Source organism: Dama dama, chromosome 1, assembly GCF_033118175.1.
Source record: "Dama dama isolate Ldn47 chromosome 1, ASM3311817v1, whole genome shotgun sequence".
NCBI lineage: Eukaryota > Metazoa > Chordata > Mammalia > Artiodactyla > Cervidae > Dama > Dama dama.
In genome coordinates this window covers 47756683-47771198 of record NC_083681.1, presented here as the reverse complement: position 1 = coordinate 47771198, position 14516 = coordinate 47756683, and the positions used below count along the sequence as shown (strand labels likewise).

Here is a 14516-nt window from a genome sequence, read left to right as displayed (position 1 = left end):
CCACATCCAATTCTAATCTCATCTGGAAACAACACACACACAGACACAACCAGAAAGAACGTCTAATCTGGTCACCCAGTAACCAGTCAAGTTGACACATAAAATTAACCATCTCACTAATTTTTCTAATTCATTTTTATCATGTTAAAATTATAGGAATTATATGTTACATAGTATTAGAAGACATTGTGCAACAAATGATACTTCATACACTTTCATCTTCTTAGTCTATTTAGAAAAGTGTCATTTTGGCCATATTGCACCCAACTTCTGAAAGTCAGCATCAGTGAACAACCACTCTGTGATCACCCCTCTGACTGACCACCTCAGTGATTTCAGATTTGTTGACCCGTGTCCTCTAACATGACCTAATAGGACAGTCTGTCCACATTCACTTACTTCAGCTGGTGGACACAGGCCAGGGGAGAGCATGCCAGTGTTGCTGCCTTAGGGAGCCCTCAGTGTGGGTCCTCACTGGGGAAAAGAGGATACTTTACTCCCTCCTCTTGATAGCACATTTGTAAGGAAATGAGACAAGGTGGGTCTGTAAAATTACATTGCTCAGGAAGCCTAGTTTTCCAAAGGATGGGTTAGTTTGAAGAAACATGAGAACAGCTTCCAGGAGAAGAGCTGAGACAGAAATAAAATGCACTCACTGACCCACCAGGCTCAGGCACAAAAGCCTTGTCGCTTCCCAAAGGCTCTATGTAGAAACCTCTTATTGGTCTATAGTTTCTCTCCTCCTTTCCTGTCCAAACTCCACCCCCTAGAATTTAACTTTCATTTCCCCTCATCTTCTACTTCGGATCATCATAGTGGAGGTCAGGCCCCTGGTGAGGTGAGTGAATCCTGAACACATCTGCCCAGGGCCTGTCTTCACCCTTCTCCAAGGAATCACAACTTCTCTGTTAGGATGTGAGGCTAGCTGAGTGGTTTGTAGAGGGCAGAGTCTGAGAGACACAGAAGAAAAAAATGAAATCTGCTTGAGTGAGTTTAATTAGATGTCTGGAAGCTGTTCTAAAGGGGGAAATGGCCCAGCCTGCAGGCTTCCTGCTGAGAGCGCTGACTGAAGATCAGTCTGGGGGAGGGGAAGTCTTAGGAGAAGGGGGATTGGAAGAAGAGAAAGGCTTGGTTTGTTCCTTGGAGGGACTATTTATTTCTCAAGACTAAAATTTACCCACAACTCCTTCACATTCTGTTAAGTTTCAGTTGCACCCTGCTGAGGTCAGTCAGGATCCCTGATTTTTCAAGAGGTAGAAAATCCCTTCTATCAACAAGAACAAACGCCAACGGGTCTTTGAGTCCTATTATTTTAATTTCTATCAGGGTAATACTGTAGTATTTCTGCATGACCGTATCAATAAATTCTCATTCCATAGGCCTGTCTATGCTTAGGAGCCTGATGATGTGACAGCTGGTAGGCTCTCCTCTGTGGTATTCACTGGTCCAGACACAGAACTACTGCACTTCCTTACATCCCTATCCTGCTCAAGCTTCTCTGTGAGCCGGATCTGCCACTCAGAACCAGCTCAGCTGAGAGATCAGGAGCAAGACGAGCACCTGGGAAGAATTTCTAAAAGTGACATCTGGAAGCATCTAACTTCTAGTAACAGTGACATCTAACTTTCACTTTTAAAATCTTCTTACTTGATTGGTGTTCATGATATAAAAAGATGTCAGAGAAGTATTATTATATCCACATCATTAAACCTGAAAGGGAAATAAGTTAGAGCAGCCTCTGCATTTATTTCCCCTCCTCCTTATAGAATGTCCAGCTGTACCCACTGTACTCGGGCACAGAATGTGAAATTGAAAAGTGTCAGTCACTTAGTCAAGTCCAGTTCTTTGCGATTCTATGGACTGTAGCCTACCAGGCTCCTCTGTCCATGGAATTCTTCAGGCAAGAATACTAGAATGTGTTGCCATTCCCTTCTCAAGGGATCTTCCCGACCCAGTGACTCAAGTACAGACGCAAGTCAAATCATTTTCCTCACCAGGAGTTACCCCTTTCTGATCAAATCTTTCTTCATCAAAGCTGACTTTGGAGATTATCATCTCTGCTACATATGCCTCATTCCCTCTCAACCATAATTGGTTTTAGACCCTTGTCTTCTGAGCTCATACAGCTCACCTCTGTCAGGCCAGTTACTATAGGGTCTTAGAACTGATTTGTTAGTTTACTGTTTCGGGTTTTATTTTACTAGTATTGCAAGGAATTTATATTAAATAATAGTAGATGACTACCTTGGAAATAAACAAAGCACAATTTCACTTTACAGTTCTATTTAGGAAAAAAGACTCTTTCCGTACAATATCCATAATTTGTGGTTTTACTGTACTTAGCAGAAACAGTTCTACTGCAATCACAAAAGAAGAAAATTCTGTCTATAAATTTCCTGTTTGAACTTTATATGTGTACACTTATATACACACATAACCAAAACCAAAACAGTCAAAAAAAAAAAAAAAAGAAGAAGAAGAAAGTAGAAGAGGTTGATCTGGTGAGCAAAGGAAAGCAAAAATGATATCAACCAGTTAAAAACAAAACTAAAACATAAGCTGAGAAACAAAACTAAAGCAATATGCCAGCTGGGAAATAAAGAAATGAAAACAAAACAGACTAATAACAGAAAAAGAGAGAAAAGGAAGAAAGAAAGAAAGAAAAGAAAAGTTAAATAGAAGTAGGTAAAGGAGATTTGTATATACTAAAGAATAACTACAACAGGAAAAGAATAAGAAAAGCAAACAAAAAATAGATGTAGAAAAATAATAATAACAATTTTTTTTAATTTAAAAAAATGGGGGAAAAAACCTTCACAACTGCAAAAGGCCAATGTAGAGGCAGTCATACTTAAAGGAAATAAGAAGTCTGATTAACAACAACAAAAAATTCTCAAAAGCGTAAACAGATTTAATACCATTAATAAAATCAACAACTACAGCAACAGAGGGAAGAAAAGGAAAAGAGAAAAAAAGTCCAGAAACAATGACAGAACAAGTTAAAATATAAGAATAATAAATGCTTTTCTTGGATCTCACCTGTTAGTGTCTTTTCCTTCGCTGTGAGTCATAGTCCACCTCACCTCCCTAGGATGCCCTCCAATACTGGGCTAGTCTCTAGACCTGTTGTGGGACAGCTCAGATTCTAATCTGGCCCTACTCCTGCATTTTCTTGCCTCTAATGCCTGCATCTGCCCATGCTAGCGCATTTTCTTTTGCAGGCCCTCTCGTTGTCCTTATATATATTCCACAGGCACAAAGTCTGCCTAGTTGATCACGTGAATTTAATCTGCAGCATGTACCACTGGTGGGAAGGTTCTGGGTTCTCTTCCTTAGCCACACTACCCCTGGATTTCAACTCTGGTTTTATCTCCACCTCTGCATGTGAGTGGTCTATAGAGGCTTGCTCCTGAGGCTGCTCTGGAGGTCTTGGGTTTGCCCCAGGGAGGACCTGGTATGGAGGTGGTGCAGCTGCTTGGATCTCAGGGGCCCTGGCAGTAGCAGGTACTAAAGGGAACCAGCGGCTAGGACAACAGGGAATATGGGGCCCTCAGGGTTTTTCCTAGCCTCTGGCTGCTCTGTCCAAGTGGGGGTCATTTGAGGGGGTGGCACAGGAGCTTGGGCCCATGGCAATGCTGGATACATAGAGGTGCTAGTGGCAACTGTCACAGAAGATGTGATGCTATTAGGGTTTGGCCAGGTTCCTCTCTCCACGGAGTTCTCCAGGCAAGAATACTGGAGTGGGTTGCCATTCCCTTCTCTAGGGGATCTTCCTGAACCAGGGATCAAACCCAGGTCTCCTGCAATATAGGCAGATTCTTTACTGTCTGAGCCACCAGCATGGCCCACAACTTGCTTCTGGCAGCTCTGCCCCAGTGAGGATTGAGCATGGAGGCGACACAGCTGTTTGGATCATGGGAACTCTGGTGGCGTCAAGGGCACAGGGACACCAACTGCCTCAGCCGCAAGAGCTATAGTCCTATTAGAGTCTTTTCCTAGCCTCTAAGAGAAGTCGCTCAGTCATTTCCTGCTCTTTGTGACCCCAGGGACCGTAGCCTACCAGGTTCCTCCATCCATGGGATTTTCCAGGCAAGAGTACTGGTGTGGGTTGGCATTTCTTTCTCCAGGGGATCTTCCCCACCCAGGGATCGAATCCAGATCTCCCATATTGCAGGCAGACACTTTACTGTCTGAGCCACCAGGGAAGCCTCTGGCAGCTGGCAATTAGAGGGCCTCTTTGGCTAGGCCTTCTCTGTTGCTTGACCCACTCAGGCATTTGCAGGACTCCCCCCACCCCCCGGCTCCAGTTGGGGTCCTTCTCTGTTTCTTGGTACCTCGGGTACTTACACGACCCTCCCTCACTTTGGAGGCCTTTTCTGTTTCTCAGCACATCAAGCACTTAAACGGCCACCCTGACTGGGGTCCTTCTCTGTTGCTTGGTGCGTCAGGCACTTAAAGGGCCACTCTCTCTGGGATCTTTCTGTCTCTGTCTCTGTCTCTGGACAGGGTCCCCCTGTCTAGTGATGATGTGCGGGGGAGAGAGAGGCTATGGAGATGGCTCTGTCTCCTGTGTGTGACTCAGCAGTATCACCCTGACTCCATGTTTGCTTGGCTTTCCTTCACAAACATTTCCCACTGCATCTCCTCCCACAGGTCCCCTTGGGCTGTCTCCCTGCAGTCAATAGCAAACCTTGCTCTGGGATTGCTTTCCAATCTCTATGCTCCAGCTCCCAGCTGCTGCACTTTCTAGGGGACTTGTGTCCCTGTCCAGAGTACATATGGCTGCAGCAAGGGTTGTCTGTGTGATTATCATTCCATTTAGACTGCCACAGATCAGCTGCTTCACTCTCCAACAGCCTCAAGTGCTTCACCTCTTCCCATACAGTTGTCCTGATGTGGGGATCTGACCCCTGCTTCAGTTTCTCCACCCTCCAGAGGTAAATCCAGTCCTACTCTCCTCTTTTTCACCCTCCTTCCTTTGTCCTATCGAGTTTTGCATGGTTTTATATATTCTTTTCTGGTGGTCAGGTATTCCTGTCCATTCTCAGCTGGTGTTCTGCAAGATCTTCTGTGTCTGGAGGTGTATTCCTGATGTATCCATGGAGAGAGATGTGCTTCACATCCACCTATTCCTCTGGCATCTTGGATCTAAGTCTTCTTTTTAGATTCATCTTACTTCATATAGATATTAGCCCTACTACCAGCACATAATTCATCAATGATAATTAATTTAATGACCTGGACTAATATTTTGAGATTTTTTTCTCAAGACTGATATTCATTTCATCTATGTTTATATGCTTTTAGACACCAGACTTCTATAATTCATTGAATCTTTTTAGGCCCAGGTGAAATCACTATTTGTATAGACAAAACCTAGCATAGATCATTCATTGCTCTGAGTATTAATTGGGTTCGTGAAGTTTCTTTTCTTTTATTTCACTCAGTGGGATAGGAGACAGGTCTCTGAAGGAGGACCCCTAACATATTAAGTTCAACCTCATTCTGTGTATTGAATACACATGATCTTTGTAAGTCACTGTCTCCATTTACACATCAGATGAAGGGTTTGCTCTTATACATACAAACAGATTGTCATATATTAGGTCGTGATGATGTGGGAAATCATTGTCAGTGCATAGCAAATGATGGCATGGGTACATTGTAAATAATTTAGATAGAGCAGGTCTTTATGATGAGAGACTATGTCAGAAGACAGTTTACTGAACTATAAGAGAGAGTCATATGGATATCAGTGGCAGCATCCAGTGCTGAGAGGAGTGGATATAAAAGCCTAATGGCTTTAAGTGGTTTCAGTCTTTTGATATTTAGAATGTTTCCTGGGCACTGGAAAGAAAAGGCAGGATGGATGGTGCATCCAAGTATCTTAGCAGAAAAAGTTTCAAGGCAACTTTCCTTTGGTAAAATTTAAATACCAAGAATCACTGCACAGATAAGGATGGAATTTGATATGATATGAATCAAGAACTGATAGTAAAGTGCTTAAAATTATTATGAAATGTCATTTTGGTCAGGTCCCCAGGATCCTTCCCTTGTTTCTCTATATTTTCCTTTGTGTCCTCCATATTTCTTGGCCTGTATTAAATTTATAAGCAGTTATTATCATGTATTTCTACCTTTCTTACTCTGTCCCTTTTATCTTTCCCAATAATGTGAAGATCTGTGAATGAGAGAATCCTCAGAATTCAGGACAGGAGGGGACAAGTTGCCATGGCTTCAGGAAAATTAGTGAACCTACAGGAGAAGTTGACCTGCCCCATTTGCCTTGAGCTTCTGACAGAACCCTTCAGCCTTGACTGTGGCCAAAGCTTCTGTCAAGCCTGCAACACTACAAACAACAAGGAGTCCTTGATTGGCCTAGATGGGGAGAGAAGGTGCCCTGTATTCAGAATCAAGTATGGACCTGGGAACCTGTGGCCTCATTGGCATCTGGCCAACATAGTGGAGTGGCTCCGGGAGGTCAAGGAGAGAAATCTGGAGAAGCAAGAGAGAACTCTGTCTGTGCCATGAAGAGAAATTCCTGCTCTTCTGTGAGGAGGATGACAAGGCCATTTGCTGGCTCTGCAAGTGGTCTCAGGAATACTGTGGTCACCACACATTCCTCATGGAGAAGGTTGCCCAGAAGAACCAGGTAAGAGAACAGAATGGAGGAAAGACAAGTCAGAAATGATACTTGAGGGGAAATGTCTACTTTGCACTGGACTTGATTACTTGTTCACCATGAACCTGGGGTTCGTGATCTCTTTTCTTCATATGCTCACTTTCTGATGTCTGAGGGACATTTCAATGCATTCCTCCAATTATATACTAATAACCCTACACACCGCTCAGACAGTAAAGAATCTGCCTGCGATGCAGGAAACCGGATTCCATCCCTGTGTTGGGAAGATCCTCTGGAGATCCTCTGGAGTATTCTTGCCTGGAGAATTCCATGGACAGAGAAGCCTGGCAGGCTATAGTCTGCGGGGTTGCAAAGACTCCACATCAGAGAGTGATCGACACTTAGACACTTCGACCCTGCTCACAGACACTTAGCCAGAAGTAGACATTCATGTACCTTGTGCTAATAGGTGGAGATCTGATGGTCAAGAGAACATTACCCCTTTGAACAGGAGGGTAACTAGGACACTAGGTGGAAGAGATAGAAATTGTTTCCTTGCTACAGGATCAGGTCTCTCCTAGAGCAAAGAGTCTTGGCAAGTGTATGGTGACTTCTATTGCTTGAGTTGTAAAGAACACATAGCCTACCTCATTTTTTTCCCCCCAAAGTCACGGATTCTAATTACTGTTCTCAGTTCTGTAAAGTCTATTCTCTTTGGAAAACATCTTCATTTCTCCACCATTGATTTTCTATGGTGATGTTGAGAAAACCCATAACTTGACTCTGATGTGATTCTTTATTCACAGTGGAAACTCCAGGAATTTTTGAAGAGGCTGAGGAGGGAGCAGCAGGAAGCTGAGAAGCTGAGAGCTCAAGTCAAAGGAGAGATTAATACCTGGAAGGTAGGAGGAGGCACTTCCTGAAGGGGTTAGACAGATGTCTGAGAAGGACCTTGGGTTGATCACAAGGAGCTGCCTTCTTCTTTGTTCTCTGACAGTTAGTCATTTGACTAGTCCTCTTCTTCAGCATTTCCCTAATAGGAGTGGGTGCTGGATAGGGAATATATCACAAATGAATACAGATATTGGAAGGGAGGTATTCATACAAAGGGACTTTCTGGTGAGGATAACTGTTGAATTTCACATTCCATTCCTGCCATGTTTATTAATCTTTAACTCTTCCTGGAAGACATCTGGCAATGGCTCATGGTTCTGTCCTCAGTGTTCAGCTTTTTGGCAGAAGAAGGAGGGAGGGGGTCAGGAGTAATGCAGGGAGGCATGAGTATCCTGGACAGATGTGTAATGGCTGAGCTATATTCATGAGGATCCCATTTTGGCTGAGGGTTGGCCTCAGTAATGCAGACTTGAGGCCATTCATTTGAAATGTGATGATGGTAGTGGTTTAGTTACTAAGTGTGTCTGACTCTTGAGACACTATGGACTGCGTAGCCTGCCAGGCTCATCTGTCCATGGGATTCTTCAGGCAAGAATACTGGAGTGTGTTGGCATTTCCTTCCCCAGGGGATCTTCCTGACCCAGGAATAGAATCCGGGTTTCCTGCATTGCAGGCTGATTCTTTACTGACTGAGCTACTAGGGAAGCCTTTGAAAAGTAACAGAGAGAAAAAACAGGAAAAGTCAGTTTCCTCAAGAATTGCTTTCCTCCTCCTCTCTCTCTCGTTCCTGAAGAATGAAATACAACATGAGAGAGAAAATATCCAGGCAGATTTTTAAAACCTGAGAGAGATCCTGAACAGTGAGGAGCTGAAGGAATGGCAAAACCTGAAGACTGAGGAGGAGGTTGGTCTGTGTAACCTGGCTGACTCTGAGAAAGAGCTGGTCCAGCAGAGCCAATTGGTGAGAGATCTCATCTCAGATGTGGAACATATTTGCAGGCACCAAAAAACGAGATGCTGCAGGTACAACTGAGGAAGAAGCCCCTGCATTTGAGACCTGAGAAAAATGAAGACAAAATTTCCATATCTTCTGTGTTACTGTGTTCTTTCTGGTGTTGTCACTAAGGTTGCTTTGTGCCCTTCAGCCCCCTTCCCTCATAGCTCCATGGGTAAAGAATCCTCCTGCAATGCAGAAGAACCCGGTTCAATTTCTGGGTTGGGAAGATCCGCTGGAGAAGGGATAGGGTACCCACTCCAGTATTCTTGGGCTTCCCTTGTGGCTCAGCTGGTAAAGAATCTGCCTGCAATGCGAGAGTCCTGTGTTCAATCCCTGGGTTGGGAAGATCCCCTGGAGAAGGGAAAGACTAACCACTCCAGTATTCTGGCCTGGAGAATTCCATGGGCTGTGTAGTCCATGGGGTTGCAAAGAGTCAGACATGACTGAGAGACTTTCACTCTTACTCTCATGCAACTCAGGTTCCCATATTTAGTAGATGCTTGACTTAGGGGAAAGTTGAATTTTCTTTACCTGCCAAAGACCGAGAATTGGAGACAATTCCCTTACATTTCAATTTTCCCCTGAGTATAGAAGAGAGCCGGTATTTTTTGTATACATTTCCAGAAACAGACTTGGATTTTAAGGAATATTTTGGCCTTGCTGCAAATCATTGATCCATTTGGTCACATACTCAAGAAACAGAAAGACAGCATCTTTGTGTTTGTATTTGCACACCTACATGGCAGCATTAAGAGCTTTACCAGCACATGCAATTCAGACCACTCTTCATTTAGTATTCATAATGTCGTCTTTTCCTGGGGTTTGTAATTATTCCTGGGGATCATGAAATCTCAGGGTATTCTGATGCCCACCCTTTTGCGGAGCAGCCTTTGAAGGCACGGGGCTCTTGACACACACTAATATGTCTCAAACACCTGGGAGTCAGGTTCTGAAAGCCTGAGTGGAAGTTTTATACCCGGAGTATCTTATTTCAAGAACTGTTTTTACATATTAGCAGTGTGACCTAGAATAACATCCTTAACTGTTCTGTTTATTTTGTTAATGTAATCATGATATAAACTGTGCCATACATAATATTATTGTCAGATGAAAATGATATTTTATCCTTGGAAAGACCCTGATTCTGGGAAAGATTGAGGGTGGGAGGAGAAGGGGATGACAGAGGATGAGATGACTAGATGTCATCACTGACTCAATGGACATGAGTTTGAACAAACTCTGGAAGATGGTAAAGGACAGGGAAGCCTGGTATGCTGGAGTCCATAGAATCATAGAGTCGGACATGATTGAGCGACTGAACAACAACAAAATGATACTAACTGAGAAGCATCTAAATGTCTCAATAATAAATATTTGACCTATTGAATACCAAAAAAATATAACCTGTGTCAGTGTCTCATTAAACAGGTTTGTGCTTTCAGGGACACAAAGATTCTTTTTTCTGACGCATCATTTTGCAGATCCTAGATCACCTTTATGCTGCTGTCAAGACGATTCCAGCTCTGCCTGTCATAGAAAAGCATGTGTGCCTACGCGTGCGTGTCTCTTTGTGTTTGTGGGATTACAGTTTCATTATAATTCCAGTATTGGTATATACTTGCTCTTATTAAGTAAACAGATTCTTTACCAACTGGGCCACTGCTGCTGCTGCTAGAGAAGCCCTATTAAGTAAACTAGATTCTATGAGATTCAGGATCTTATTGGTAAAAAATATATATATATAGAATTTACCTAATTAGCATTGCATCTATTAAACAATGCAACGTTTGTAATAACTTCTGTAACTTCTAGCTCAAAAGTGGTGCTCTATATAATGTTTATTCATTTTCTGCTTCCCTCTCACTGTGACTAAAAGAAGTCATTTTCAGAATAAATATTAGCTTATATTCAACATTATAACCCTTTCTAATTTTAGAAACAGAATACATTGATGAAAGAATTACAATTTTATTTAAATTTTACCTAACTGTAAAATAAATGTTTCTGGATAGTGTCTTATTTAATTTTTTCAAAAAATTGTATAATAATTCTATTTCTTTGAATTCAAATTTCAATTTAGGCTCTGTTTGCCCCAAATTTACCATTTACAGTGATACATTAAGACTCAGAAGTATAATTGTGAGATTTCTTAAAACTGATTTAGGCAGGTATTTGTATGTCCTGGTCAGCCTTACTTTTTTAATGAGTTAAAAGTTCTCAGGAATGAAGGAAAAAGTATGATATCTTCCTTCAGTGAGATAAGAGGAGAATTACTTCTGCAGTGGATGTTCATTCAGGGCTTGGTGGGATCCCCATGTCTTTTGGAATTTTTAATCCATATGCAGTCAAAGTTAATTTTTTAAAAAAGTGGATCCAGTGTATTTTCTCTTATCCGTACTTGTCCCTAAGAATTCTCAACTTCCTACCTTTGGATGAACTTTGATTTGACAAGGGTTTCCAAGGAGGAATTTTTCCAGTTTTTGTGTCTGTGTGTGTATGCACACATCCATGTCTTAGCACTCACCCTTGGAAACAAGGGACAATTGGTCTTTTAAATACTTCTTTTGATCTCTGCCTTCCTGTCTTCCCATTGCTACAATGACTGGGGCTCTGACTCACTAGGAAAATTCTGTACTCTTGAATTATTGACAAATGACTCTCCAGGACCACTGATGCTGTTTCATTTACTAGAATGCCCAGTTCTCCAGTTCAGGAGGAAGTACCTAGTTATGAGAAACTGAGGAGCTGGGTTTTTGTATCCAACAGAAAAGATCTGCACACAGAGGGGCATTCACTTTTAATAGGGACTCCTGCGTTTCCCTGGCAGCTCAGCTGGTAAAGAATCCACCTGCAATGCAGGAGACCTTGGTTCGATTGGGAAGATCCCCCAGGGAAGGGAATGGCTACCCACTCTAGTATTCTGGCCTGGAGAATTCCATGGACAGAGAAGCCTGGCAGGCTACAGTCCATGAGGTTGCAAAGAGTTAGACATGAATGAGTGACTTTCACTGGCCCCAGAAGTGAAGCCCTTTCCTGAAAAGAATATGACACTTACAAGTTTTTCCCAGTCACATGTTCTTTTCTTGGTTAAAGACTGAAGAAGTTGTCCTGGAAGCTCCTCAGTCACTGGCGCTGGGAAAACTGTATAACTGCGCACATGAGGACGAGAACCGGACATTTCCTCCCACCAGATACAAAGGCACACTCAAGATAGATTAAAGGCCTAAATGTGAGTCCTGTAACCGTAAGGCTCAAAGAAGAGAACATAATTAGATCACTGTTTCACATAAATCACAGCAATATATTTTTGTATTTATATCCAAAGGCAAAGGAATAAAAACAGAAGTAAACAAATAGGACTGAATTAAAACCATTTACACAGTGAAAGAAACATTTGACAAAATGAAGACCTACTGAATGGGTGAAAATTTGCAACTGAGATGAATAATACCAGGTTAATTGTCGGGAGCCGCCAGGGTGTGCCCAAACCGTGACAAGGTCACGGGAAGAGAGAGGAACCTGCAAGGCAGCTCTTCCTCACACGGGGCTGCCCCGGGGACCCAATTTGAGCCACCGGGACGAGAAAGGAATCTGCAAGGCAGCTTTTCCCCTTGAGGGTTGTCCTGGGGACAAGGTCACAGGACGGAAAAAGGAATCTGCAAGGCAGCTCTTCCCCTCGAGGTTGTCCTGGGGGCCCGGTATGTCCCTTTCCTCCTTCTGTCTTACTGTTGTTGGGCTTTCTATTAATTTTTGGAAATATAATATATAGTAATAAGGCCTCCCTGGAAAAGTCTAAGCCTTTTTGGAAATGCTCATGATTGCTCTGGCTCAGGACACGACCATAAACATCAAGTCAAAAAACAAAAGGCCATAGGTATAGTTTGGCTGCTTGCTTAAAAGATTATAATGTAAAAAAAAAAAAAAAAAAAGATTATAATGTTCTAGAATAGAAAAGAGTAGAGGCATTTAGATTTAGAAGTAGATGTACCGCTTCAGTTTACTTGCTCCTCGGTTTAGAGGGTTTTCATTATTGCTATTTCCTTGCTGCTATTTGTTCATTGTTTCCCTTTCTTTAAACAACATGAGATTATGGGTATTTTTGTAGAGTTAGGAAATGGGGTACTTAGGATTTCAATAGAAGATTTATATTAACCAGCTTCACTGCCATTATCTCACTATTAATAGAGGTGTTTTGCTGCTTTAGAGGTATTTTTGCTGTTTAATAGTTAATCATTGTAAACTGAGATTTTATGGTTTCAGGTAAAGAAAAATATCAAGGTTTTTCTCATGGTACTATTCTCAGAAATGTCAAACATGTTGCTGTAACCCTTCCCATGTATTGTTTTATTGTCCAAAGAATTTATACTGTACCTGAGATTTGTGGAACATTGTTTTTGTTAGAGTGAGAATGTTAGGCCATTGAGGCAAGAAGACTATGTACGGGACATTTAAAGAATAAACCCTGTAACTGGAAAAGTTCCAGATGAATGCATAGGGGAAAAACATGGGGAAAAAAATATTGACAGAAGCACAAACCAATATCTGATGTAATATGTGGTGACTTAAGGGGGAGGTAACGCTGATTCTATAAAAACTGAGCTATCCTAAAAATAAAAAAAAGCTACCTCTTCTACGCAACCTTCTGTGTGTGTGTGTGTGTCTGTCTTCTTCCTCGCCGACGCCACTCATCCCTTGGGTATTCCTGGTCCTGCTGGGGCTGGACCTCAGCAGTTAATATCCAAAATTTTAAACAATTCATACAATTTGATATCCAAAAAAAAAAAAAAAAAAAAAACACAAACCCAAAATATCACTGTTTGGCTCATGTCTGGAAATTGCTGCTTATCTGTGTCATTATCTTCATTATAGTTCACCTCTGTCAAGAAAAAACACAGAATTGTTTCTTTACTGTGTTATTCAAGGTACTTCAGAGAGACAGAATATCTATTTATATATCTATTTTCATCATGAATATTTATTTGAAGATTCTTCCATGTAAGGAATTGGCTCACATAATTACATACCCTGAGAAATTCCAGTCCTGCAGTCTACAAGCTGGAAATCTAGGTAACTCAGTCCAAGTTCGAAGCTTGGGGCCATGGTACAGTCTAGTCTAAACGCAATAGAAGAGCTGCATCTCAGCTCAAGTAGGCAGGCAGGAACAGGAAGAACAAATTCTTCCTTCTTCCACATGTTTGTTCTTTCCATATTCCTCAACAAATTGAATGATGATGCTCACCCACCCTGGAAAAAGCAAACTACTTTACTGAGTCCACAGATCTAATTCTAATCTCATCTGGAAACGACACCCACACAGACACATCTAGAGACAGTCTGACACAGACGACCAGTTGGTGTTAACACACAAAGTTAATTTTACTGCTTCGTTTTATAAGATCCTAAGGATTATATGTTAAATAGTATTAGATGTCATTGTTCAACAAATTACCCTCCTACAGTTTACTCTTTCTCAACCTATTTAGTAAAAGTGTCATTTTGGCCACATGGTATCCAGCTTCTGAATGTCAGCATCAGTGAACAGCCACTCTGTGATCACCTCTCTGACTGACCACCTGAGTGACTGCAGATTTGTTGAGCCATTTCCTCTAACATGACCTAACAGGACAGACTGGCCAGATTCGCTTCTTCAGCTGGTGGACACAGGCCAGTAAAGAGCAAGTCAATGCTGTTGCCTCAGGGGAGCCCTCAGTGCGGGTCTTCACTGGGGTAAAGGGGGTACTTACTCCTGCATCTGACAGCTCTTTAGTAAGGAAACAAGACAAGGTGGGTGTGTGAAATTGCACTGCTTGGGAAGCCTGGTTTTCCAAAGGACTGATTATTTTGAAGAGACTTGAGAATAGCTTCTCGGAGAAGAGCTGAGATAGGAATAAAAGGCACTCACTGACCTATCAATCGCAGGCACAAAAGCCTCATTACTTTCCAGAGGCCCTATGTGCATGCCTCTTACTGGCCCATAGTTTCTCTTCCTGCCCGAACTCCACC

General features: G+C 42.2%; 1 pseudogene; it reads left to right on the top strand.

The window, feature by feature from the left end:
• The first annotated feature begins 821 nt into the window (after positions 1-821).
• Positions 822-8657, top strand: LOC133053931 (tripartite motif-containing protein 5-like; annotated as a pseudogene).
• Positions 8658-14516: the final 5859 nt, after the last annotated feature.